The sequence below is a fragment of the Camelus ferus genome, chromosome 15 (assembly GCF_009834535.1).
Source record: "Camelus ferus isolate YT-003-E chromosome 15, BCGSAC_Cfer_1.0, whole genome shotgun sequence".
NCBI lineage: Eukaryota > Metazoa > Chordata > Mammalia > Artiodactyla > Camelidae > Camelus > Camelus ferus.
Window position 1 is genome coordinate 7,177,186 of NC_045710.1, and position 27,575 is coordinate 7,204,760.

General features: G+C 46.0%; 1 long non-coding RNA gene across 1 annotated transcript in view; it reads left to right on the plus strand.

The window, feature by feature from the left end:
- The window catches only part of LOC116668888, a 28,055-nt gene extending 7,057 nt beyond the window's left edge, over positions 1-20,998 (plus strand). The window contains exons 2-3 of the long non-coding RNA XR_004326119.1: positions 8,228-9,207; positions 20,359-20,998. This is a non-coding gene — a long non-coding RNA (uncharacterized LOC116668888). The remainder of the gene's footprint in view (positions 1-8,227; positions 9,208-20,358) is intronic.
- Positions 20,999-27,575: the final 6,577 nt, after the last annotated feature.

Sequence of the window (27,575 nt, forward strand, 5' to 3'; positions counted from 1 at the left end):
GTACCCAGAGAAATTCACAGATAAGATGCTAAGAGAACTCAAAGGATCTTGGAGCAAGAGATAGCGTCTAGCAACGGGGTTAGGAAATGGAGGTGGTATGGGACCTGGGTCCTCGGGATTTGGTTGGGTTTGTAAATGGAAAGAGAGAACATTTGTCCAAGCAAAACAATACCACAAGTGATAAAGAATGAGGTAAATAAAAGAAAAAATAAGTAAGGACTGAAGAGTAGAGGCATGAGTGGTTAGAAAGAGAGTGGAGGTAAGTTGGGTCTGAACTAACGTGCTGAGTGATGTCACATAAGCCACTGCTGTCCTCCAGGACTCAGTGTGATTGAAGATACTGGCAGAGGGCACCATCCTCAGATTCCGTCATCCTTTGTGGTGGGCATTAGGGGACTTCTCAACAATTATGGGCGTGATGGGGGTGGGACCAGGAAGTCAGCAGCAGTATGATCAAGCAAAGTGGAAAGAGGCCAGTTTGGGAGATGTTTCGTCATCTACGGGCCACCATTTGTAATTAAGTAGTTTATGAGCCTGAGTAATTAAAACTGTACAAAGCTCACAAAGAAAAAATCTGTAGTTAAAGCAGGCAGTCATTAGAATACAGGGGTAACACTTAGCATTCATAAAAGCCAGCTTGATTGTGAAATAAGGAACCACTTTAAACTCCCTGGCCTTTAGAGTGGCACTTTGATAGCTAAGTTGCCTTTATAACATTCCATTTGCTGCTTTGGCCTCTGAATGAAGTTGAGGCCTTCACGAAGTGAACACAGAGGAGGTGGGTCCCCCAGGAGTCAGAACTGTGTGGCCAGGAGCATAGATTTGTCAAGGCCACATTTTGGACAGGCACTGAGTGATGGGGACTTGCAGTAACTTCATTCCAGAGTCACAGAAACCTCATTCCAGGCCAAGCTCTGTCCCTTTCTAGCTGTGTGACCTCAGACAAATTAACTTACCTCCTTGAGCTTCAGCTTCTCCCTGGTGAGGAACAAGCAGGAGAAGTCTCACGCAGCATCCAGCATCCTTAACAGGTTGTCTAGAAGGGCTGATTCCTCCTCACCTGTCAGAAGCTGACGGGATGCCAGGAATCATTTCTTTCATCAGTTGATTGACTCATTCAAAGAAGGTATTTCTGTGCTGGTCACACAGTAGTGAACAGTGGAGAAATAATCCCTGTGGGCCCTTATTAGGCTTACGATCTAATGGAAGGGACAGATAGGACACAAGTAACCATAAAAATGAGTAAGTAATTGCAAGTGTAGTAAGTGGTACAGAGGAAAAACTGTTAAGATGTGAAGAGAATTCTAACAGGAAGTTAGTCCAGATGATGATCTGGGAAAGTTCACGAGAAAGTAACAATTCTGATGAAATCTAATAGAATGAAAAAGAGCTGGGGAAACTGGGCTGAGGAGAAGAGGGTGGCCCAGGCTGAGGTCAAGGAGGAAAGCCTTTTTTTATTTAACCAATAAAGGCATTTCATAACAGACAGGCCCACAGTTGTACCTCCTGCCCTGTGGTTTATTAAGAATGACACCACCCAGGAGAGTTACAGGCCCACAACTGGTGGAGGGCAAGCCCTTGTTCTCGCAGAACCCTGACATTGAGTCCTCTCGGGTTTCAAGAGTTTTATTCTACCTGACCACACACTTGATGTTTGCAGCATTCTTTGGGGCCATTTTTCTAAGTACTTTTGGTAGTAACTCTTGGAAGCAGGTGAAGCTAAAAGCACCTAGTTGGATAGATCCTTGTTCGGATCACCACTGAAGAGGGGGCCCATTTTTCTCCCTTATCTGAAGCAGTGGAGCCTGTTGGGAGAAGCAGAATTTGGACACATGAGACCTGGGTTCAGGGTTCAGCACCATTGTCTGTGGGCTATGTGACCTTGGGCAAGTCACTTAACCTTGCTGAACTCCACTTCCTCATCTGTGCAAGCTACTCTGCAGAGTGGATTCTGGTGTTAAAACAATAGGGGAGGGGGATATATAAATATGATCTCAGCCCACATCTGAAGTCTATCTTCTTATATCCTGCCATATTCCCAGCTTGTGTTCTGGGTGTGGAAGAGGAGAGAAAGGGTGACCTCTAGGTGGTTTTGCTAGGCTTCCCCAAGGAAGTGACAAAGATTGACTATTGCATCTAAATACTGTAAATTTATTTTAAGGTACATAAACATAGATGAGTTTACAAAAAACAAAACAAAACAAACAAACAAAACCAAAGCAAGTGATAGTATAGTCATTTGTGATTCTTTTGCACTTTTCCAGGAAAAAAAAGAAAGAAAAAAATTTATTGTGGCAACTACCAGAAGCTGAATACCAATGACCACAGTTTTCAGATCTTTCCATCTCTTGTTGACATTCTCACTGACGGTGTTTAAACAGGGCTGGGCTGTTTACACACGTTCATTGCTCACCGTAGCCCAGCAGGACCTGTAAGAGAGAGCTGTTCAAACTTTGACATATGTCACCCGGTCATCCCAATGAAGAGGCGTTAGCCACAAGTCTGAAGGAAGGGGCAAGCTCTGCTTTCAACTGCTCCACCACAGCCCTCAAAGAAGCAGTGCTGAGTTTCACAGCCAGAGCGGAGGACTGAGAGCTGAGAGCTGGGAGGAGTTCAGCAGAGCGGAGATGCTCTGGGAGCGAGACACGGGCATCATAGCTTTCTGTTGTCAGAAGTGGTGTTGAATTCCCAGAGCATCAGAAGCATCAGCCCTCAAATATAAGCCACACTCTCGTTCCAGGATGATGTGAAGGTGACTTAGGGCTGGGTGCATCAACGCTCCCTCCCAGTGCCTCAGAGAATGAGAAGGGGGCCTCTGAGGCTTACTCAGGGGCCGTATCCTTTAACGCAATTCATAGTGGTCCTTAGGGGAGCTCTTGATTTATCAACAAAATGCCTGGAATGCCTATTATGCATCACAGACTAGGACTGTGGAACTTGGAGATGAGTAAGGCAAGGTCATTGACCTCATGATTTGGGGAGGGAAATGAGACACGTACACAGGGCTTGTCGAAGGGTTAGTGCTCAGCTTGTTTATTACCTGGACAAAGGGTTGACTGAATGAGTGAATAAACATAAGGCCATAAATGCAAACCAAGCATATGGTACAGAAGACAGCACAGGATTTGGAGCCTGAAGTCAGAGTTGACATTCCAGCTCACCCACATTCCAGCTAGGCATTAGCCTGGACACTTCTACTTGTTTCAAATTCATTGTCCACCCTGCTCTATGTCCCAGGGGCTGACTTCTATGGATCACTTCCCCTGAGCTCCCCACCTTGCCTGTCTTCTGGCTGGGCTTGGCCAAAGGGCATCCCTGGAAAGAGATTGGGAGGGAAAACAGGGTTTCTTCCCCTCCTGGGTTGTCCTCCAGCAGCAGCTCTGCACCTGACTCCTGCAGCTCCAACACTCACTACATTCCCTTTTCACAGGGATCCAGGAACCCTGGATCCTCCCCTCACCCCTGTGGCCCTGAATTCTCACTGTTGCTGATGCCTGGGAGCCTCAACATACCTTGCCTTCCTTTCATCCTGTCTACACCTCTGGAAAGAATTCCTTCCTAGAAACCACCTGAATCAATTCTGTTTCCTGTTGAGACCCAATTCATTCAGTAAATTAGAACAAGATATGGGCAAGGGGAGCTTAGAGTGCCAGGTTCTTCCATTTCAAAATGGAAATAATAACAATATTTAGTATCTAGCTCCATGCTCAAACACGAGCCCTCAGTAAATACTGGCTGCTTGAATAAATGAAAGACAGATGGACAGATAGACGGTTGAACGGATGGATGAATACCTATGAGAAATAATGTTAATGTATTAGGTATGAAAATATTGATTATAATTCTTGTTACATGAACAAACATAATAGATAGCATTAACTCTCTTGATATCATAAAATGGGCATGAGTCAAGAATCAGAAGAACGGAGTCTCAGTTTTTCCATTTGTTAGCTGTGTGATCACAGGCCAATTCTTTTCCCATGCTGTGCCTCTATTTCCTCTTCTAAAAACGAAAAAGTTGAGTTAACAGCCTCTATGGGCCATCTAGTTTGGACAGCCTAAGCATTCCAGAGAAACGCGCAGTAGTTAGAATTGGAGAAGTTTGGGAAGTGCTCAGGGCAGAGGCAGGGACTTGAAATAGAGTGAGAATGAGACCAGCAGAAGGCCATTCCGGGGAGCAGAGACTGGAGGGATTAAGGGGAGAGATGTCTGTCAATTCTGGTGACCGAGAATAAACATCTGGCCCGAACAGATGTTGCTCATGGGATCTTCAGGAGCCTTGGGCGTCAGAGGGAGGAACTAACACTCTAAAAGGAAGGAGTCTGACTTCCTCAAGGCCCCGGAAGCCAGAGGGGAACTACGATTCTAGTTTCCTCTGCTCAGCCCTTGTGAATTGCCATCAGGGTCCCTGTCTTCATCTCCTGATGAGAGCTGCCTTTCCCTGATTCCTTTCTTTGAGAAAAAATGTACTGGGCTAGGAAACCATTTGGTAAGGGATTATTTCTGGCCCTGTTCAAACCTTGGCAAAAGACTTGTTCCTGTCATTATCCTACTTGCATTTTCAAATCTGTTAGTTTGCAGAAAAGTCAAAAGCACAATAATCAGAAGAAAGTGATTTTCAAAAATGATTGCAAAAATATCAGTCCAGAAAAAAAAGTAATGGCCCTTGAGCAAGAATATTATCTTAAAGGGTCCTAGACATTAACTCAAAACATTTGGAAAAAATTATAAAAATTAACAAGAAGAAGAATCCAAAACTACTGTAAGATACATGGAGTTAGTTGAAAACGCATCTAGCTGTGGAACTTCAGGCACGTTCCCTTCATTCTCGGGTCATCGGTCTCCCTGTAGGTCAAGTAGACCCAAAGATGGGCTCTAGAAGCTTCTCCTGCCCTGGCTCCCAGCTCTCCTTCCCCTCTATTGAGAGCAGCGTTCCTGGGAGGGCACAAGGGAACTGGCACTGCTTTGGTTTCAGCCTATCTGATCGCCAACTGCTGTGTGGCCCCTCAGGGCACAGGAGATGCGGGACTAAGGCAGGTGCCCAGGACCTTGTGTGGCTTTGGCCAGAGATAAAGAGGAGTCAGTGTGAGCTTGCAGTCAGGCTGGGCCTCTCTGAATGGGTCATCTAAACATGAGCCAGCCTCACTGCCAGTGCTGGGGAGGGACTGTCACCTCCGGTGATGCTCCCCAGGATTGCCCCCTGACCACTGTCCACCCCCACAGGACTCACTTGCAAAATGCTCCTCAGTGGCTGATGAAATTCTCCAGCCCATAAACATTGGCGACACCCTTTAATTGAGCTGCAGCAGCATGTCCCCAAGAGGCACCCATCCTGGTCCTGCAAGATGCTCCTTGGAAACCCAGGCTGTAGCACTTGAGTCTGGAGAACACAGCCTGCTGTGTCTCACTTCCTCCTGCAGGGTCCCAGCACACCAAGAAGTCCCCAAGGAAAGAGATCCGTTCAGGCACATCACACCCAGTCTGGTCCCAGGTAACTTCAGCCCCATGATGCCTCTTTCCACCCTAAAGTCCAATGCCATTGAATTATTAATTGATAGTTGACCATTCTTGTATGTGAATGTTGCAAAAATATAAACTTAAAGAAAGGAAAGAATTGTAAGGATCTCAACCAGGATCCTTAACCTAAAGGGTCCTAGATTTCAGTTCAAAAGCACTTGAAAAGTTAAATCATACTAATTATTCTCTCATATTTTGATCCATAAACTATGCATTGCCCGCCTCCAGGCCTTTGCACGTGCTGTCCCTTCAATCTGGAAAACTTTCCCCCCTTATTTACTTATGCAAAGCCTTTTCATCTTTCAAAGCTTTCTTCAAACACCACCTCTTCTGTGAACCTTCCCCAAATTCCATACTAAGAATTTGTTACTCATTACCCTGTGTTCTCACAGTGCTTTTCATGAGCTTCTGTTAAAGTACTTTTCTTGACAGTTATGTAGAAGAGCAATCATTTATTGGCACCCCTCTGTGCCAGTATTGGGTTGTGTCCAAGAGGAATACTGGTTAAGGAAAAAAATAGAGGAGGGATAGTGTAGCTCAAGCGGTAGAGCTCATGGTTGGCGTGTACAAGGCCCTGAGTTAAATACCCAGTACCTCCTCCAAATATAAATAAATAAACCAAATTACCTCCCCCTCATTAAAAAAAATAAAACAAAACAAGAAATAGAGACAGTGCCTCCATGCTGGGTCCCCTCCCCTTAGATGACTTCCTGAAATCCCCCCTCTACTAGATACAGCTTTCTCTGAGTCTGTCCTGGCCACATGGGTGGAATTTAGGCATCAGCTTCCCTCATATTAAGATAATCTGTTGAAATCAGAAAGAAAATGGTTCTGAGCTCTAAAAAGAAAGAAAATGAGGACTTAATTAGCAATATTTCCCAAATTAGGAGGCTTAATGATTTGGCATTCAGACAGTCAGAAAGGAAATTGAGAACAAGGAAACAGGCAAGGCCGTTCTTATCAGAACAGACAGAGCAGGTGTCATAAAGCCCTGGCGTTAAATGTTAGGCTTTTTCCTCTAGAACCAACCCGAACAAGCCAACAACATATAGGAACAGCAGATGAAAGCTTGGGGGTGGTGAGAGAGACACTGCCTGAGTCAGCAGGATGTAATAGCTGACTGGGTGACATGGAATCAGAGCAAAAGAGAAACAGATTTGGGGCCACTGGGCGGAGGGGCAAATAGTCCTCAGAACATCAGCAGTCCCAGCCTCTGTGGACATTACTACACGATAGTCACCAAAGTGCCCGTGTTATCAAAAAAACATTAGACGACCAACATTTGCCTCTCTTAGAAGGCAGTGAAGTGTATATAAGCTATTAGGGGAAAAAAAATTTTTTTTTAACTCTACATGTTTGTTCAAAAGGTTAAGATTTTCCCCCAAGATAATCCCCAGTTTATTCCTCTTGTTCTCAAGGCTTTGTTCAAATGTCACTTTCCTGATCCTTGATTTAAACTGCAGCCCCTCTCACCCTTAGCTCCTTTTCTTGCCAGAGTTTCCTTCACAGCAGTTATCACCTAACATAAGACATAACTTAGTGTTTGGTTATGAGCCTTTTCTCTTACCTCAAAAGAATGCAGACTCCATGAGGGTGGGGGTTTGTTTTGTCCCCTGCTGTGTTGTGGGGGAACCACGTGTCCGGCACCTGCTACATGTTCATTCTTCACTGAATGATAGTATAAACAAATAGATTTAGCTATTTGGAAAACACATTTAAATTTTTAAAAGTCATTCTATGGAAATATTGGCTAAATGCTGAAAAACTATATGAGAGTTTCTAAACACAGGCACATTAATTCACTGGCAAATATTTATTAAGGTCATACTCTGTGCAGACATTATGCTTCGGGGGGTTGCTTGTTTTGTTCACATTTATAACTTTGAGTGCCCTAAAACACCAAGAATTCCGCTTGCAGATTCACTGACACGCTTGAAACAAACACGACACACAAGCCGCGTTCTGGCTCCTCCGGTAGCCTACCTTAGATTTTATCGGCTTTCTTGTGTAAAGGTTTGACAAGTCCGGTCCATGTCTCCTTCAGAAAATTCTTAGAAGTAGGAAGTGATGATATTGATTAGAAACACTGGTGGTTCCCACATATGACTCTAGAATCAATATTTAACCACCGTTTGCTGTGATGCTGGAGGCAGAGATTGTATCCTGGAAAGTGCCCTGGACGTAGAGCCAAAAAACTCAAGTGCGAGCCCTGAATCCATCGTTTAAGAACTGGATGATCTTGGCAAGTTACTTAACCACAAATACCTCACTCAGAGTTTTTTTTGTGTGCAGGGTTTTGTAAGCTCCAAAGTGCTATACAATTTTAAGAAATCATCATTATTTTGTCAAGAAGTAAAAAGTGCACCATATGTCACCAGAAATAGAGGTGACATCAGATCCTGCTGACTAACAACCCTTGAAATGCATGGGTATCAATCTCAATATCTTGGCCAACTTCACTATTATGTAATTTGTTGTGTGACCTTCACATCAGCAGCCTCATTTTCATCATGTACAAAAAAGGATTCTACCCAATTCCCGCACGCTGGGATGCTTTCACTGACTCTGATCACAACTGACAGGGACTGTCGGTCTGCAGCAGTGAATTGGGATGGCTTCCAATCAATCTTGCCGCCTAACCTAGCAGTTTCTAAGTGTGAAAGTGTAAACTTTCTTCATTCATTCACTTGTTCATTCATTCCTTCAACAGATACTTGCTGAACATCAGTTATGTGGCTGAGAATCAGATGCTGGAGACAAGAAACGGAAGAAGACACAGTGCCAGCCCCATCAATGATCCGAGCTGTGCTGGAGAACCAGCTTCATAAACACAACATTGTTGTCCACACTCAGAGCCCGAGGAGACAGGAGCAAGGTGCAGGGACCACAGAGCGAGGCCTGACTTACTCTGGAAGAGACAGAGACAGCTTCATACAGAGATGTATTTCGGTGGTGGGACCTCAGAGGACCAGTGGGAGGTAGCTAGGCAGAGGCTGGAGAAAGGCATGTCATTAAGAAAGGAAAGAATGTGGAAAGATTCAAGAATGTTTCACTTGGGCGATTTAATAAGCACTTATTGTGTGCTAAAGACTGCAGGGGAAAAGGAAAGTATATTCAGGGACTAGAAAGCAGACAAGATAAAGCTGACGAAGGCTGGATTGTAAAGGGCTTCCATGCGCAGGACAGCCTTACAGCATTGTTGAATACCAACAGGGAGATTACAGAACATGATCCCTTTGTGTAAAACTATTTACTTTCATCATTCAAACATTCAACAGATATTAAATGCTAACCATAGTATATGAAACACTTGGCTGCAGTAACAAATAGGACTGAATCCTTATCTAAGCAAAACACGTCCATAAAGGGTGAATAAATGCAGTGATCACAGGAGTGCTGAACAGGAGGACTGAATCTAACCTGGGAGGAGGGATGGCCAAAGGAAGACTTCCGAGGGGAGGTGACAGTTTAAGCTGAACGTCAAAGGGTGAATAGAAACTATCTAGGTGACTGGAATGGGAAGTGTTCCAAGCAGAAGCAGAAGCATGCGTGAAGGCCTGGAGACTCGAGGAAGGACCTGGAAGACGTCGGTGTGCCTGCGGTAGAGTCCACAGGAGGGATGTGGCCTGGGCTCTGTGCTGCAGAGTTTGGGCTTCGTCTCAAGGGAGACCACTGGTGGATTTTAAGCAGGTGAGTGACATGGTAAGATCTGTATTTTGGATATGTATATGTACAGCAATGTAATTGATATTTTCCATGTAATTGACATTTTCCATGTAATTGACATTTTCCACGTAACTGACATTTTCCACTTCACCAGCTTGGGATACAAAAACGTTGCCAATTCTGAATATTCAAATCTTAATGGCCAGGAGCCCCCACCCACCCAGATTAGACGAAAGAGTCTATCTTTGTGATTCTCTTCCCCAAATATTTCTTCTTTTCAGTTGAGATAAAATTGACGTATAATACTGTGTAGGTTTTAAGGTACAACATCTTGAGTTGATATACTAATTAATGTAATATGATTCCCACCCTAGAGTTAACTAGCACCTCCATCACATCACATAATTATCACTTCTTTTTTGTGATAAGAACATTTAAGATCTAGTCTGCTAGTAACTTTCAAGTACATAATGCAGTGTAGTTAATAATCACCATGCTGTGCGTTGGATCCCCAGAATTTATTCATCCTCTTAAGTCCAAGTTTCTACCTTTGACCAACATCTCCCCAATTCTGCCTCCCCTCCCCCAGCCCCTGGTAACCACCATTCTACTCTCTGATTCTACGAGTTCAGCTTCTTTTAGATTCCACATATAAGTGACCCAAATATTTCTCCAGACATGTCCCTGTCTGTGAATCAGTCCTCACAGGACATCCTTGCTGCCACCTCCCAGAGAACATGAACTTGGCTGTGTCCTTTGAGGCTGCCTCCCTCTGTGAACAACCAGCCTCTGCCCACTGCCTCCAGGATGGCCTCTCTGCAGTCACTAAAGCAGAGGGTCAGTGTCTTTCCAGAACAGTGACCGCCTGGGCAGCCAGAGGGAATAACAGGGTCCCTTCTGCAGCCACGTGTACATCTTCTGGACCCCGCTTGCTGCGTCTGTGGTGGCCTCCATGGTGGCTGTTGCACCTCAGTGTCTCCTCAGGAGAAAAGGGAGGACCCTCCAGCCCACGTCTCTTTCAGAAGAGGCCTCCTGCAGCAACGAGGCAACAGTTGTGACAGCCCTTGTGGATCTGCCCCTTCTATGCACATAAGCAGGAGACGGTTTATCAGAAGGTGTGACCAAGGACTGGTGGGGCTGTGTCAGGAGCAGCTCTGAGGTCAGCTACGTGTTTTGCCCAGAAACAGCATTCCTATCTGACCATAGGGCGGGGACACCATCCTCCTCCTGTCCAAAGGGTCATTCCTAATTTCTCTGACTGCTGTCCAGGGGGAACAGATCTTCTGGAGGATGGAGGTCACCATACACCTCACTCATTCCCCATGCACGTTTTGGTGGGCTGGCTGCCTGCCAGTCAGGGCAGCTCACTCCCACCACAGGGACCACTTTGAGCCTCCCAAGGCGGGTCCTGCACCTGTCACCTCCTCCGTGAGCCCTAAGACCAGCCTTATTTCCTGCCCAGGGTTATCCACTTTTAGAATGAGTGACAGTGGAAACATGCATTTCTTTCAGGGATGCGGTGATTCCCCTATAACCTTAACAGAGGCTGACGTCGGCATATTTTGTGGGCTATGTTAAAAGGGTATATATGCTCACAGAAGTTTCTGGAGGGCTGTTTCCTCAAATTCTAACAGCAGTATCTCTGGATTTTAGTGATTTTTACCATCTTCGTTTTACTTTAGTATCATATTTGAATTTCTTTTTCATGGTGACTACATCCTATTTTCGGGAAAAGAATTTAGGCTTTGGAATCAGAGAGCCTTGGCCTATCAGATAGCCCTTGGCAAATCAGATCATCAGTTTCCTCATCTATAAAATGTGAAAAGCAATATTTCAGAAGATTGTTGACAAAAATTCAGTACTATTTCTATTTTTCTAGTATTTTCATTACTTATAACTTATGTAGACAATTTTACATGAATATATAGACACGATTATATTATATATACAGTGGATTTTCCTGGAGCTCTTTTCTTCGTTTTCATTTGTTTTGACTCCTCCCTCCGCCTCCAGTCTGCTCTACTCAAATCATACACAGCTCTTTGCCAAACCCAGGCCAACAGCACATCACACATAATCATGGTGACAACCCAGAAAGCACCTTCCATAATTTTCTCCGTGGTAATACAGTAACTAAAGCATATAGATATATATGCTTAGGCAAATATACACAACCACATAAAAGGTGTTTTGGTCATTTGTAAAGAGAGATCGCATTACACACAATGTTATGCACCCTACTTTTCTCACTCAACAATACGTTCTGAAATCCATCCTAGGCATCTGGTGAAGTTCTGATTTTAATAGCTGCATAATTTTTCATGCTTTGGAAATAACACACTTTGTTCATCTGTTCCCATGTTTATTAGTATTCACATTGTTTCAGCTGCAACACATACATACACAAACACACACACACACACACACACACACACACACACACACCCTGCTCTGTTGCAAAAATGATTTTATTACTTTGCAATCGACTTTGAGGAATAGGATTTCTGGTGAAAAAGATATAGCGTAGCCAGTCAACAATATTCCTAATGTACGCTAAGGACCTGTTACATAGTAATTGCTCAATAAAGTGATACCTGCTATTATTCTCATTATTAGCTTCTTGAGAAGTTTTATTTTGGAAAAGTTTAGTCCTTTATTAGATCCCCATTTAGATAAACTACGTTTAGTTTACATGGGTTATCTGTAATAAGCAAACTAACAACTGGCTTCTCTTTGTTTACACAAAGGCAAAAGGAAATGGGACCTCACTGGAAAACTAAAATAGACATGAAAGTTGACCTCCTCATTTCCTCGTTGCCATTTCAAATCCATTTCCTCAGTGAGGCAGAAACTCAGAAGCCAAGGGCTTTGCTCCCATAACTGGAGATTCTTGTTTTGTATTTTTTGTAATTGTCATCAGCTTATTTGTATATCTGATTTGAAAAACAAAAAGAGGGCTCATTAAAGCTTTTTGCCTGTTGTGGATAAGGAACCAATTTGTAGCCTGTCAATGAGATTAATGAATAAATTCCTGTGTCTGCAGCCTCACCCCTGCCCTCCCCCGGCAGAAGCTCGCAGGGGAAAACTAGGCAACATCCACTTTGGAGGTTCTTGCTATATTCTGCCGCTCTCCACGGCAATTGAGACAGCACCTTGTGAAAAGAGGGCGGTTGTGCAAAATGCAGACTTGCCGGATTCCGGACATGCGCGCTCCTAAGCCATTTGACCAAAACGTCAACGCGTGACAAATTTCAAACTCCAGACTGAAATGGAATCTTGCAGGTTGGCCTGAAGCCAGGGGCTGGGCCCTGGACACAGCCTGAGCCCAGAATGTGAGAGAGATCCCGGGAGGGAAAAGGCACTCTCACAGCTTTAACGAAACAGGAAATGGGTCCCTCGGTCTGTCTACGGCTTTGTTCTTTTTCTGTCTGGACACCAGGGAGCCAAGGGAAGCTGGGGAGGCCTGTGTGGGCATCCCTGGGACTCGAAGCCATCAAACTGGTCTGAGCCTCCGTGTCCCAAGTCCACAACCACAAAAACGAGCTTCAGGCTCATGGTCTGTCTCTGCCATCTCCCTGCTCCCACCGCCCTCTCATCCCCTAGCTTGGCTAATTTCAGTGAGTGACTGATTCTGATTTTCTGGCTTTTTTTCTAAGTGTATTTATTTAATTTATTTATTTATTGGTGGAGGAGGTAATTAGGTTTATTTAGTATTTATTTATTCTTAGAGGAAGTAGTGGGGATTGAACCCAAGACATCACGCATGCTAAGCATTTGCTCTACCACTTGAGCTATGCCCTCCCCCTGACTTTCTGGCTTTTGAAAACAGTTTTGGCTTCAGGATAACCCTTTGGACAGGATTCTGCCCTTCTGCTTCGACCCCTTGTCACACACTAACTCAGCTTTTGTTTACATGCTATCCACTTTCCCACTGTGATCCAGCTCCAGTCCTAAAGCTCTGTGTGTCTCCTCTCAGGCCCGGCTGTCCCCTTGGAAGGGGGACTGGGTGCGTTACAGCGATGGGGTCGCAGAACCCAATTCAGAACTGGAAGGAGGGAAAACTGATTCACACTTAAATGCTTTCCTAGCTTGTTCTACACCCATTACACCTTGGTCTTTAGAAGGCTCTAAGACCTGGTCCTTATTTACAGAGCACCTGCTGTGTGCAAGGCCAGGCCTGAAATCAATGCTGTTTGGGAACAAGAAGGGTGAGACTGTGAAGCATGAGGCTGAGTCCCTTCCTTCAAGATGCTCACAGTCTGGACTGAAAGACCCATGTGCTGAGCAAAGAAATGTCTTCAGTTCTGAGTTTGCTGAGTTACCAGCCAAATACAGAGGGATGAGCTAGCGGTGTGAGAGTTCAGAGGATGGGACACACCTGGGGGCTGGGGTGGCAAGGACTAGGGCCAGGGCCCACCCTTGCCAGGTGGAGAAAGGAAGGGAGCCAGCAGTTAAAAAGCACCTACTATGTGTCCACGTTAGTGTAAAAGCTTTGCTGGTAATTTCCAGTAATTTCCCAGGATTGGGGTTGGAAGAGAAGAGGGAAGAGGGCCTTTCCAGCAAGGAAATGGTGCAGTTAACATGAATGCACATGAATGATGTTAATGACAGCATGATCTGAGCTGAGCTCTGGCTGAGTCTATTCAAGTTGGATGTTTGTCTAGACAAACCATGATTCTCTGCCAGGGTAGAAGCAGCCACGATCTGCATATACTCAACAGGTAAGGAGCAAGTTTAAGTGGCTACTCCACAGTCATGATGAATTCTTTGAGCGCCTGCAAGGCTTTGGGGACTGTGTAAACTATGAGATGGGCAGGGGTGATTGTGGACCCAGTGGATGTTTAAGTTTTTAATACCTTTATTTATTCTGATATAACAGATGTTTTCTTGAATGCTTCCAAAGCACTAGAACAACAGTAGTGAACAAAATAGAGTTCTGGTTCCTGTGTGTACAGTCCAGCTGGAAACATAGACGTTAAAAAAGGCAACACACAAAGATGTATGCGATTGCAAAGGCGTTATGTAACATATCCAGGTGCCATGGGAGAGAAGGAACATGGAAGGTATCTCTGAAGAGCTGAGAAGAAACCCAAGCAATGAGAGGATCCGGATCCAGATGGGCGGCACGTGCCCTTGGGCTAGCCCTGTCACCCATGTGAACTCACAAAACCGAGATAACAATGATGCGTCAGCCCAGGTTGTCATGGAGGCTATTTAATGTCTATAAGTCACCTGGCCCGGTGCCTGGTGCATATTGAAGGCACTGAACAACTGTTTACTGGATCTGTCCAAAGGTCCCTCCCAGCCCGAGCATTCCAGGGTTCCGAGTTTCTCTCTGACTTTGACCCCAGGGAACCCCACCCTTGTGTCGAGGCCTGATGTGGCCTCTCTGGCTTCCTGCATAAGCAGGGAAGAGCTGGGAGCAGGACCCTTCGGGGACCCACGACCACGAAACGACCATGACTTCCTGGCGATGCTCGTTGATGTCTGAAGTCAGCTTCCTCAGCGGGCAGAGGGAACATGCTCTGCTGCTCTCTGGGAAGAAAAGTGCCGGCTCTTTCCCATTAGGCCATGCTGATGACAGTAACCACAGTCCTGAACCTGAGACAGCAGACATCTGGAGGTCCTTAAATAGAGCCAGTCTGACCTTTACAGTTTCAAGATACATATGCATTATCATATAGTAGCTGACCATCACGTGTAACTTCATGAGCCCAACAGGCAGATACAAAACCACGCTATTCTGCAGATGAAACAGACTCGGGAGGGAAAGTGACTTGCTGAGGGTCACGCAGATAGCTAGTGGCCCAGACCTGGGACTCCTGCGGCCAGTCCCGTTCTCTCTCCTCCATGGTACCCTGTGTTGTCTGCCCAGGGGGAGGACGAGGTGGAGCGGTGCGTGCTTGTACTCTGCTCCCTTCCACTTTCGCAAGCGCAGACACCTGTTGCATGTTGTCCTGTGCTGAGCCCCATGGAGGCAGCGACCTCTTAGACGGTGGGGTTTTAAGGCTTGGGATGGCGGAGAGACGTCACAGAGGAGTGAGGGGATTTCCAAGCACTCCCGGTCGTGGATGAAGCTGTCCCTTCAGGTTTCCCTGCTCTCAGCCTCAGGGCATTTCTCACTCACCTCCTCCATTCCTGGCTGGATGCGGAGCATCTGTAACCCCCAGGAAGGATGCTCCCTAAAATGTCCAGCCTCTCACCCAGGAGACTGTCTCAGGGTCCCCACCACTGGATCCGGTGGGTGGATCCCAGCACCAGTCCCTCTAATGGCTTCTGTAAGCTCCCTGTCCGACTTTCAAGCCAAGCGTCCTGTGGCCTTTCAAGTGCTGTTCTCTGTTTGGAATGCTCTTCCTCCTCCGGCCAGTCCTACTCCAACTTGACCTTCTGATCCCAGCTGGGCTGACCCCTCCCCAGCACCTTTCCCTCACCTCTGAGTACTGACTCCTCGTGCCCCAGAATTTTGTAATCAGCTCTGCTTTGTCTAAATGCCCACCGGACTATGTCTCCTTCTCCACTGCATCTGCAGCCCCTTGCCCAGTGCTTGGCATGTAGCGGGTCCTCATAGCACTTGATGAATAAATGACAGTCACCCAAACGTCCACACCCTCAGCCACATTTGCAGAACTCCGCAGCCCTCCCTGGCCCTTGCACCGGGGGTCTGCCTGCTGAATCAGAACCAGAGCCTGGGCAGCTCTCACCTCTGACCCCTCCCTGGAAAGTCTTCTGTCCACAGGACTTCTGTCCTCCCCTTAATGCACTTGACGCTTCGACCAAAGTAAGCTGTGTATTTCCAGGTTTCTACCGCTTGCTTCCTGTCTGTTTCTCACCCTGCTAATCAACACCATGATGCGTGAAGGGGCGTTTAGAAGCACGCTCCGTGGTATGTCCGTTCCATCAGTATGTCAAGATAGGGTTAGGATGGCGGTGGGGGTTCCCAGCTGCTGATAGGTTAACCCAGGAGGGTTTGCTGATGACCACCTGCATCCCTTCCTGTCCTTCAGGGATTACAAAGATGAATAATTCAGTCCTTGCCCTCCAACAGCTTAGCTTGAGGGTCTGGGAGTGGAAGACAGAACTAACAAAGGGCAGTTCAGGAATGAAACCAGTAATGGTATGTGCTATGTGTTAAGCATCTACTATGTGTGGGGCAGTTACTAGTCACTGCACTTGATTTCTAGAATGACCTTGTAATTTATGAATTAGTACCACCTGATAGGCTACAGAATTGAAATAAGTGAGCGAGCCGCCTTATATATCTGAGAGTAGAAGCCACTGTGACCAGGATTTGAAACCAGACCTTACCAAGGAGTAACCACAACTTAGTCCTTACCCAGAGGCCACTTTGGGGGCCTAATGTTAAGAGTGCCTGAGTGCTTTTCTTCCCGTCCTGACTGTCCTGAGTCCTCCTCTGCCCTAGGACCCTCAAAGAGCAGAGCCCGTGGGACGGGGCTCTCCGCACGTCACTCAGCCGTCCGGGCTGCTGAGAACACCTGTGTCTAATTTAGTCCATGACTCAGAAGTCCCGATCCCGAAATAGGCAACACAGGCCCACACGAGCTGTATGTTCCCTTCTTCAAAGTCTTCACAATAAACCCAAACTTGAGACCCTGTTTTCTGTGACTGAAAAGAAACGGTGTGGGAACAGCTGTTCCCAACCTGAACCTTGTACCCAAATTATGTCAGCAGGCACAAATCAGGAGCTGAGTATTGAGAAACAAGTTGGAAAAATGTAACTCAGTAAGACAGTAGATGGTGGGGCTGTGTGTATGCGTGTGTGTGTATTTTGTTTGTCCGTATAGGGAAAAAAATTTATCTGCAGAGGTTTCACCTTTATTTTCTCAAAGCAAAAGAGATCATCACATGGAGATGCCAGTCCATCCGGAGGGCTTGCCAGTCGCCCAGCCGAGGGTGGGGCCCTGAAGGAGAAACCTTTCTTTTCCTTTTTACAGCTTGGTGTCCCCAGTGCACACATCAGGAGCTGTAGAACCGAAAAGGTTCTATTTTCCCCATTGAGTAAATAAGTCTCCAGTTAGAAGCAGGACTTTATTCTTGATGTACTTGGATGGAGTCTTTGTTTGAAAATGGTTTTGTTTAAAACTATTACCAGCCATTCCCCTCCCACTTCTCCCCCCTCCACCCCCAGATCTTTGGGCCATCAGAGATCTGGGGGGTCGATTCAGAATGACAGACTAGGGCAACAGTCCCCCGGCTTCAAGGAGAGAAAGCATGACATGGGGGGAAGCAAACTGGCCTGGGCCCCGAGGGCTGGGCCTCTTGCTGTCAGGGCTCCCCCTGTGAGCTGGGAAGTCAGTCTCCTCTTCCGGGCTGGCTGGTGGCCCCATCTCCTCCTGCAGGGCCTGTCTCTCTCATGAAGTGCTTCCTGTAGCAGACACAGCACAGCGCTCACAGAGGTCTCTCTGTGGCATTTCTGGAATGTCCTTCTTCCCCAGGGCTGCTGTTCTTTTTTCTTAGCGTGAAGGCAGGGAAATAAAGAGGCCTATTTATACTGTTCTGGGCTTCCGCGGAGCACATCTCATTGCTGAGCACTGAAGACGACCTGGGCGCTGCCTGGCGCCTCTCCGAGGGAGTGGATGCGGAGATGGCACCGCCTGCACTTGGCTGGGGCGGGGCAGGTGCTGCCTGCCAGCATGGGGGCGCATGGACCAAGCTGCGGGCTCCCTGCTCCGTGCCCCCACACGCAGGGCCCTGAGATGCTCATAGCTGGCTCTGTGGAGTCAGTGCCAGGCTGCTCGTGGCAACTTCCCTAAGGAGAATGTCACCAGCCTCCACCCAGCCCCTTAGACTTGACCAAGTCCTTGAGTGTGCAACCCATTTTCTCACAAAAACTCAGAGAGGAGGGTGTTACGAAGCATATTTTAAAACAGAGCAGCCATAACTCCAACATGTCCGTTTTGTCTAAAGTAACAGACTGTTCTGGACAAGCTTTAGCGTGTCATCCTCAGTGCCAACCCCCTTTGCTTTGAGAACTAACCCCGTTCATGCAGTGTGACCCCTGCCCTCACACAAGCTTTGGTTAATTGGACTAGAGACGGACAAGGACCCAAGCAGGGCCAGTCGGAGCTTCTCTTTCCAGGTTTTGACTCTTGACTGGGAAATGCTGCTCTGCTTTTGATGGGCCCTTGAGTGGGAGACCGGCCACGCCAGGCCTGGGGCAGCCATGCTGGCCGTGTGCCAAGACAAGCCGAGGGAGCTTGACCACAGAGCCCACGATGGAACTGTCCTGTGGTGACCCCAGCACCTGGGAGACCGTTCCGACAGCTCCCCTGTTCCTGGTTCCAGTCACTCTTGAGACCCTTTGGTTCCCTGAAAGATCCTTCTATTTTCCTGTAACAGGATGTTCTGTGAAGGCTTAAATTTATGTAACACAATGACCTGTTAGAATTTAAAAAAAAATTTTTTTTTAGTGGAAAAATCTGCCAGCTGCTATCTGCAGAGACAAAGACCAAAGGTCAGTGTGGGGTGGGTCCTGAGCGGGCTGGCTTGTACAGCGAACAGCAGGCAGGCTCTGACCTGGCAGAGCCAGCCTGGCCAGGTGGTCTGCAGAGCGCTGCCAAAGGCGGGGCCCATTCCAAGTGTGACCCGGGAACCTTCGGCAGGGGACAGGGCCCCTTCTTCCTGATATTCGGAGACAAGGAGGGTTCCTGTTCAATAGCTAATCTAGAATGTCTTAGCCAAAACCAGTGTGAGAGAAGGACAGCAACAAGTCCTCTGGCTGCCCCCACCCAGGTTGACGTCTGCCCCCAGACTCCCCTGGTAGATGCTCAGTAACATTTATTGAATGCACAATTGTTGCCCAAGTTTATTAGAAAAAGGACATTTAAGGAAATGAGAAAATTTAGTCTGGTATGGAACCAGGACCTGTTGGAAGCCACACTCACTCTCTGATTATGAGGCTCCCGGCCACCAGCTTCCCTGGAGAACTGTACGTTCCCCTCCTCTGCTGCTGGGCTACAAACGCTGATGCCCCATCCCACCGCGCTCAGTGTACGAAGCCACCCGGAAGAGGCTTGTGCAGGCCTGGGCGTCAGCTCAGGGGTGGGGTGTTTGATGTGTCATGTGTGGAAATGCTCCCCACCCCCATCACTTTTATTATTAGTTTGCCTACGAAGCAGGCAGAATCCATCTGAGATTAGCACTCGGCCGGAGTTTCTGGGTCGAACGATAAAGCACAAATATTTCCCTTTCCAAGACTCTCTGAACTCTCTGTCATACTTCTATGGCTGTCACTCTCCTGTTCACAAAAATAGACCCAGGCTAAACTAAGCTTCTCTTCCTCCCTTTGCTTTTTCAAGCCTTGCGGTGTCTGAAATAACCTTGCTTGTTGTAGCAGCAGGTGGTGACGCTGGAACTTTCTCCTCGGTGCAGGGGAAGGAGAGTCCGGGGTGGGCCTGTGGCCCCAGGCTGGCTCCTCTTCCTTAAAAGGGGAGTGAGAACAGGTTTTAGAGCCAGACTGAGCCTCTGTGACTTAGTTCACTTGGGCTGCTGTAACAAAAACGTCACAGGGCCGAGGGGCTTGAGCAGCAAACACTTGTTTGTTACGGTTCCGGAAGCTGAGGAGCCCAAGATCAAGGCGCTGGCACAATCGGTGTGTGGAAAGAGCCACTTCCTTAGAAGGCTGTCTTCTCGCTGTGCCCTTATGTGGCAGAAGGGTGACAGTGCTCTCTGGGGTCTCTTTTATAAGGGCACCAACCCCATTCCTAAGGGCTCATGACCTAATCACCCTCCAAAGACCACCCTACCTCCAAATCCCATCACCCTGGGAGTTGGGTTTTCAACATGTGAGATTTGGGGGACACACACATTCAGTCTGTAGCCCCTCCATGAAGCCACTCATTAACCATAGCACCCTGGGCAAGTTATTTCAACCCTCTGAGCCCCAGGTTTCTAACTTTATTCTATTGAGACTTGACCATTATTAAATGACAATCCATTATTACTTGCCTCCTTTCTCACCGGGGCAGGATGGGGTTCTCACCTGTCCCGTTGGCCTCCCCCTTTCCCCCACAGGTGCCTGCTCCCCTGCATCCTGGCTGAGCGCTGGGCAGCGGGGTCAGAGACGTAGGTCAGCCACCCCGCCTCCTGCCCTGTGCCTGCTTCCAGAGCGGGGCTCACTGAGTCACTCACTCCTTTGCTCATTCTTTTGTCCCGTAGACATGAAATGGGTGTAAACTCTGCCCACAAGGCTGTGCCAGGCCACAGAGGATGTGAAGACAAGTGAAACGTGGTCGCTGCCCTCAAGTGCACAGATCTTCACAGGACGCATGAGACCCTAACACATTTGTGAGTACAAAATGCCATGGGCTGGAGGGAGAGAGGCTGACATCCACCAGAAGCTTCTGGAAAGACTTCATGTAAGGAAAGCCTGGCTGTCAAGCTCCCCAGAGGGTGTGGGGTTACTGCGCTCACAGCCAGTTTGCAAACGTTTGTAGCTCATTTGACTGTGCCAAGGGCTCTCATGAAGCTGGACCTCGAAAGTAGAGGAAAGAGTGATCTTCTGCTGCAGGAAGATCTCCATCTCAAAAGCATTAAGAGGCCCCAAAGCTAGCGGTGGGGAAGGAGCGGCCAGTAATCCAATGTAGTGAGAGTTACTACACAGGCTGTTTTGTGGGAAGGGCGTGAGGTAAAGTGGGAAATGGCAGCTCAACAAGGGCCTTGGGGCGAAGCTCTGGCCTGTGGTTCACCTGCTGCTCTTCACCCGCTGGCCTGGGGGGTCCTGGTCAGGGGCCATCAGGCTTGTGAATTTCACATACGACGAAAACTTATTTTAAAAAACTGGACGGGGGGTATGTCTGACATAGGGTTGACAACATCTTATTTTGCCTCGAAAGAGCAGTAAAACAATTTCCAGTGTCATCATTTCATAAAATAAAAGGTATTTTTAAAACCAAAAAAGTGAATGAGTTTAATTTCTTGAAGAACTCACTGCATCATCTGTATTCTTCTTATGGTGCTTCAGACCAAAAACACCATTTTTATGCCCTGACCCTAACTCCAAGACTAGCATTTGGGAGGCAAAGCTTAGAGGATCAGATAAATTTTCAAGTTGTCAGGGGAGACACAAAATTTACATCCTAGGAACCAAACTTGCTGGTATATACCTTGCTTCTCCCTCAAACTGTCTCCCTGGGCTAAATCCACAGAGATGCAGAGGCTCAATGAGTGAGGCCGTAGCCCTCCCTCCCACACCCAAGTCCCTCACTAAACCATGGCTCACCTCTCCAAACGTGTCCAAAAAGCCCACTGGGCCCGATGCACTTAGTGGAAGTGTTTATCTTCTCGCGAAGTCTCCGCCACAGCTTGTGTGGTTGGAAGACCGCCTTTGTGCTCCTGTTTTGTTCAGCTCTAATATGTGCTAGCTCTGTGCTTCCACCCCAGTTCAAAGGAGCTTTCCAACATCAATGATGCAAAGTGACACACTTAGGAATAAACTCTACCAGTGAAGCAGGGTGACTGGTCACCCGAGAGAAGCCCAGTGACATGCAGGGAGCCTTGATTTCCCCATATGTATGCGTGGGACCACGTGGTCTCTAAGGGATCTCCTGGCTCTGACATCAGCAGCCCTAGAGCCAGCAGTCCTAAAAGTTGATTACTATAAAGGGGTCCCAAGCTTGGGACTAAATTTCCTGGCAGCTAAAATGAAGGAACATATTGAGTTACACAGTTTTCTTTTTCTGACAGAAGAATGCATGGAAATTGATTTGCAAGAGCCCGACATTCCCCTGGAATGAAGCTCCTGCCTAAACTTCCTCTGAGCGTCCCTGTAAATGAGACATGGGGTTATTGAATGGCCGGTGGCTTCCACCACAATATTACACAAGACCTACGGATGCTGTTCAAACAGATGATGCTTGTAGGGCATTTCCAAAAGGGCAGAGGTCACCTGGAACATCGTAACTCAAGGAAGGCATTTCTGCCTTTGATGGCCCTGTACTCTTAGGACAAGGACAGGAAGGACCTGATGAAAATGTTGCCTCACCTACATCTCAGAACCAGAGCAGAGTCCTTGGTGTGACTTTCCTGCAAGGACCCAGTGTCTCCATTTGTGGACTGTGGATGGCTGAATTTTATTTTAAGTAAACACACACACACACACACACACACACACACACTACATGTATGTACTTTTATATGTATATGTGTTTTTATGATTATAAAAATAGTACTGTGTTCATTGTAGAAAATTTTGAAATGCAGAAAAGCATGGAAAAAAATTTTAAAAAAGATGCCAGTAACCTTAGTTAGACCTTGCTATACGTTCCTCTAGTCACCTACCTACGTGAGTTACACCCCCATGTGTATATATCTGACCCCTTGGGTCATCCTCTGTCTTTTTTGTTTCTCTTAAGCTTTTTTATTTAACAAGCTTTCTTTAAATACATTACTTAGAATACCAGTTTTGCAGGAATAAGTATTCCAGGAAGTAAGAGAAGTGTAGTCAAATAAGCTTGGGAAATGCTGAGTTAAACAGTTATTTTCTCCTTCTGGCAGGGCTTGTTGGAGCTTTCATGTTCTAACATTATCATACATTTCCAAAACAAAGATATGGGTGCAATAGTTAACTCTGGAACATTTTCTTGAAGGCATTATATAGAACTTGTGTTCTGAAAAGCACACGTAGGTAAAAGCACTTAACGTATCACGGTGTACCTTGTACAAGTGTCAGCCATTAACTATATTTCAAGTGTCGGATTTTAATGGCTGTGTACTTTACCGGTGCATGACTATTCTGAGGTCCTAGATGCGAAATCAGTGGGTTGAAAGGAATAAGCCTTTTTAAGATTCTTATACATGCTGCGAAATTGCCATCCAAGGAGATTGTGTTCATTGAGTATATGGGAGTACACCATAGTGCCAGAGCCTAGCAATTTCTACTTCCCACTGGGTACCACTATTGTTTTTAGAAATCGCAAGCTTGAAAGGCAAAAAGTGGTATCTTGGTTTTTTTTAAATCTTATTTTTTGTTTGCCTTGTTTACCAGGTGTGGTCCACAGAACAATCCCAAAGATACCCATGTCCTAATCCCCCAAACCTGTGGTTATGTTACCTTCCATGGAAAAAAGTGCTTTGCAGCTGTGATTAAGTTTAGGATCTTGAATTGGGAAGACTGTCCTGGACTGTTGAGGTGAGCCCGAAGCATTAAAGGTCCACCCTAGTAGTCCAATATAGGGTTCCCAATTCACAAGCATTCTTATAAGGAGGCAGGAATGTCAGAGTGGGGGACAGTAGTGGAAGATGTAATGACAGAAGCAAGACATTAGAGTGGTATGAGGAAGGGGCCACAAGCCAAGGAATGAAGGTGATTTGGAGAAGCTGGAAAAGACAAGGGAACAGATTCTCCCCTCAGAACTTTCAAAAGAACACAGACTTGCCAACATCTTGATTTTAGCTCAGTAAGACTGACTTTGAATTTCTTGCCTCCAGAGAATTTTTCTTTAATTTGCATTGTTTTAAGCCACTAGATTAGTTTGTGGAAGTTTGTCACAGCAGCAATAGGAAACTAATACACCAGAGGATCTGACGTATATAAAGAACTCCCACAAGCCAATAAGAAAAAGACAAATAAACCATTGGAAACATGGGCAAGAGACTGGAACAGACCCTTCAAAATGGAATATGCAACTGGTCATTAAACGTATGAAAAGGTGATCAACTTCATACGTTATTAGAGATATGCAAATTAAAATCACACTTACCAGGATGACTAAAAATTTAAAATCTGATAATTCCAAGTGCTGACAAGGTATAGAGCAACAGGAGGTTTCATCCACCCTTGGTGAGTAGGAATAAAAACAATCTGGGAAAAAAAGTTTGGCTTTATCAACTACAATTGAAGACAGTCACACCCTACAATCAGCAATTTTACTCCTGAACATGCGTCCACCAGAAATGCATGCTCATCAGAGGTCTATGCAGAATATTCATAGCAGCATTATCCATAACCCAGACTGGAAGCAACCCCAAATCCCATCAACAGCAGAACATAAAAATAATTATTGTATTTGTACAGTGGAATACAATGCAACAAGGAAAATGAGAGAGCTACAGCTAATGCACAATGTGTGAATTCTCACAAGCATAATGGGCAGCAAAAGGAAGTGGACACAAAAGAACATATACTTTAGATTCTACTTATAAAAAGGTTTTTAAAAACAGGAGCAACTAAACTTCAAGCAATTAAGTAATGAATGATAGAATCAGGTTAAGTGTTGACCTTTGGGGAGGAGGAAGGAAGCAGTGAGGTTCTGTCCAGGTTCCACGTCTTGATCTGGGTGATGGATATTGACTAAGCTATATGTTTATTTTGTGCCTTTTTCCCTGTGTATATTTATCACAGTAAAAATTTTTAAAGAAAACCTTAGTGGACTTTTTTAAAAAGTACAGTTTATTTTAACTCACAGTTAATCTGATATGGTTTAGTTTTTGTTCAATTCATGTTTAACTTCACATTTTAAAAATAAAATAATAGATTTTCCTAATCACGGTAACCAACATTTTTTTAGGAAAGTATTTTGCATCTTAGGAGGCCCCATGTCACACTCAGTAAGGTCTATTACACACAAGAAGGCCACTGGATTTGTCTTTCCATCATTTAAACTTTTTAAATACGGGTTTACACAAAGTAACCCATGCAGAAAATTACTGATGTTCCTTCAGAATCACTGGGGACATCAACTCTCATGTGAGAGAACAGAAAAGCAGTGGATCGCTACTCTTTGAAAAGAATACTCTGTTGCGTGCATACCATCGGCTCTGTTGCTTATTCATGATTAAAAGCTTTTGAGATTTTTGCAGTAAAACAATGTGATTATATCTTTGGTAATCCTTCTTAAAATTATATGATCAGGTAACCCTTTTTTGTTTTTTTGTTTTTGTTTGTTTTTAGTGTAAGTACTGGGGATTGAATCCAGGACCTCGTGCATGCTAAGCAGGCACTCTACCACTGAGCTATGACACTTCCCCAAGTAACCCTTTTTTGATGTAGAATATATGTTTAAAATCTCACAGAATTGGTGTCATAAGGCATATACTTCGGAAAACATTGAATTAGTTCATTCTTCTAATTTTACAGGTAGAAAAACTGAGACCAGAGAGGAGAAGTAAGTAGCCCAGGGTCACACAGCGAGTTCTAGTTAGAGCCCCTGCGTGCCAGGTTGTCCAGAGATGAGGGATTCCTCAGCCAGCAGTCACACTCACCTATTCTTGTGAGCATGAATAAAAAAATACAGAGAATAATGTAACAAATATCCAGGTGTCTACCACACGGCTTAAAAAAGAAAGCATTGCAAAGATAGTCCTAGCCTTCTGGGTCCTCCTGCCTCTCACGTCCACTTCCTTCCTCACAGCGGTAACTGCTGACTTGAACTTGGTATTTATTACTCCCAGTCGTGTTTTTGACCCCTGTTAGTTTGCTGGGGCTGCCACAACAAAGGACCACAGGCTGGCCATCTTAAACAGCAGAAACGTATTCTCTCGTGGTTCTGGAGGCTAGAAGTCCGAGATCAGGACGTCAGCAGGGCTGAGTTCTGAGGCCTCTCTTCTTGGCTTGTAGACGCCATCTCCTCCCTGCGTCCTCTTTCCTTTGAGCATGCGCATCCCTGGTGTCTCTGTGTCCAAATTCCCCCTTCTTATAAGGACATCAGTCAGGTCGAGATCTGTCTTCCCTCTGTTCTTGTCTATGTTCCAATCTCCTCTTCTTATAAGGACGCCAGCCACACTGGACCCGGGCCACTGTCAAGATCTCATTTTAAATTAATTACCTCTTTGAAGTCTTTATCTCCAAATACCGTCACATTCTGAGGTGCTGGGGGTTAAGACTTAAACAGATGAACTTTAGAGGGCACAAAGCAGCCCATCACAACCAGGCACATGCTCATTCTCCTGTGGCTAGACTTTTTTTGGCATTATAAGCAATACTGCAATGAATATTCTCATATAAAACTCTGCGTCACATTTGCTAACTAGATTGGTGCGCATGCCTAGGAGTGAGTTTATTTGGGTTAGTTATTGACTAGACCATCCTTTTCTTGTTGATCCATGTGTCAATTTGCCAAATAAACACGAGTCTATGTCTGAGTTCATCAGCTTGGGGGTCCGTGGGTCTCTCTGGACCAATTCATGAAGGAAAGGGCCTCTGCTACGGGCTGACTTCTGTGACCTCCGCCCTGGCCCCAGTTCATATGTTGAAGTCCTAACTCTCTAGTACCTCAGAATGTGAACTAATTTGGAAGTAGGGTCATTGCAGATGTAATTAATTAAGATGAGTTCATACTGGGATAGGGAGGCCCCTAATTCAATATGACTGGTGTCCTTATAAAAGGGGGAAATTTGGACACAGATACACACAGGAGGATGCCATATGGAAAGGAAGGTGGCCATCTACAAGACAACAAGAGAGACCTGGAACAGATGCTCCCTCACAGCTCTGAAGAGGAACCAGCCCTGCTAACACTGTGATTTCGGGCTTCCAGCCTCCAGAACTGTGAGACCATACATTTCTGTTGTTCAAGTGCCCCCAGCATGTGGTACTTGGTCACGGCAGCCCTAAGAAACTGAGAGCCTCCATCTGCTTTTCACTTTTGACCCTCCATCCCCATCTCTCGTCTGCAAAGCCAGAAATAACACAGGGTGGTAGTTAGGACATGTGGGTGTGTTCAGGACTGGCATTGCTGGAGAGCACTGCCAGTCACACCCTCTACCTCCAGCCCTACGATTACAGGAAAGTACAGAGCCGTGATATGCACCAGGACTCCCAGGCTCTGGGTTGAGTCCTCGACCAGCCACAGATGGCCTGTGTGTCTTTGACAATTTGGTGAACGTCTCTAGACTTTAGTTTCCTCAGCTCTAAAATAAGGCTGTTAAATGGGGGTTGCCAGGGGTTGAAGGGAAGGGGAGAATGGAGAGGCATTGTTTAATGGGTATAGAGTTTTAGTTTTACAAGATGAAAAGAGATGGATGGTGGTGAGTATATTTAAGACCATGGATCTGTAACTTTAACATGGTGAAGAAGATGGCAAATTTTATGTTATGTAAATGTTAACGTATTAAAAAAAATTGGTGGAAAAATAAGGCTGTTAGGCTTGGGATGTTCCAACTATTCTGCTTATAACGTAGCATTTTAGATCATCAGGAATAAAAATGTTCTGCTGCCTCCCACTCTGCAAACTTGGGTGGCAAAGATGATTTCAATTCTCCTAATTATCTTGGTCATGGATGGTTCTGTCTCATCCTCAAGACGGTTTTTTTTTTTTTAATAATCTGAGCCTCTGCTGGTTTTACAGATGGTTATCTGTGAAAATCAGTCTATTATAAGACTGTCTGTGTATGTGTGTGTTGGCGGGGGTGGGGGGTGTTGTACGTGTGTGTGTGTG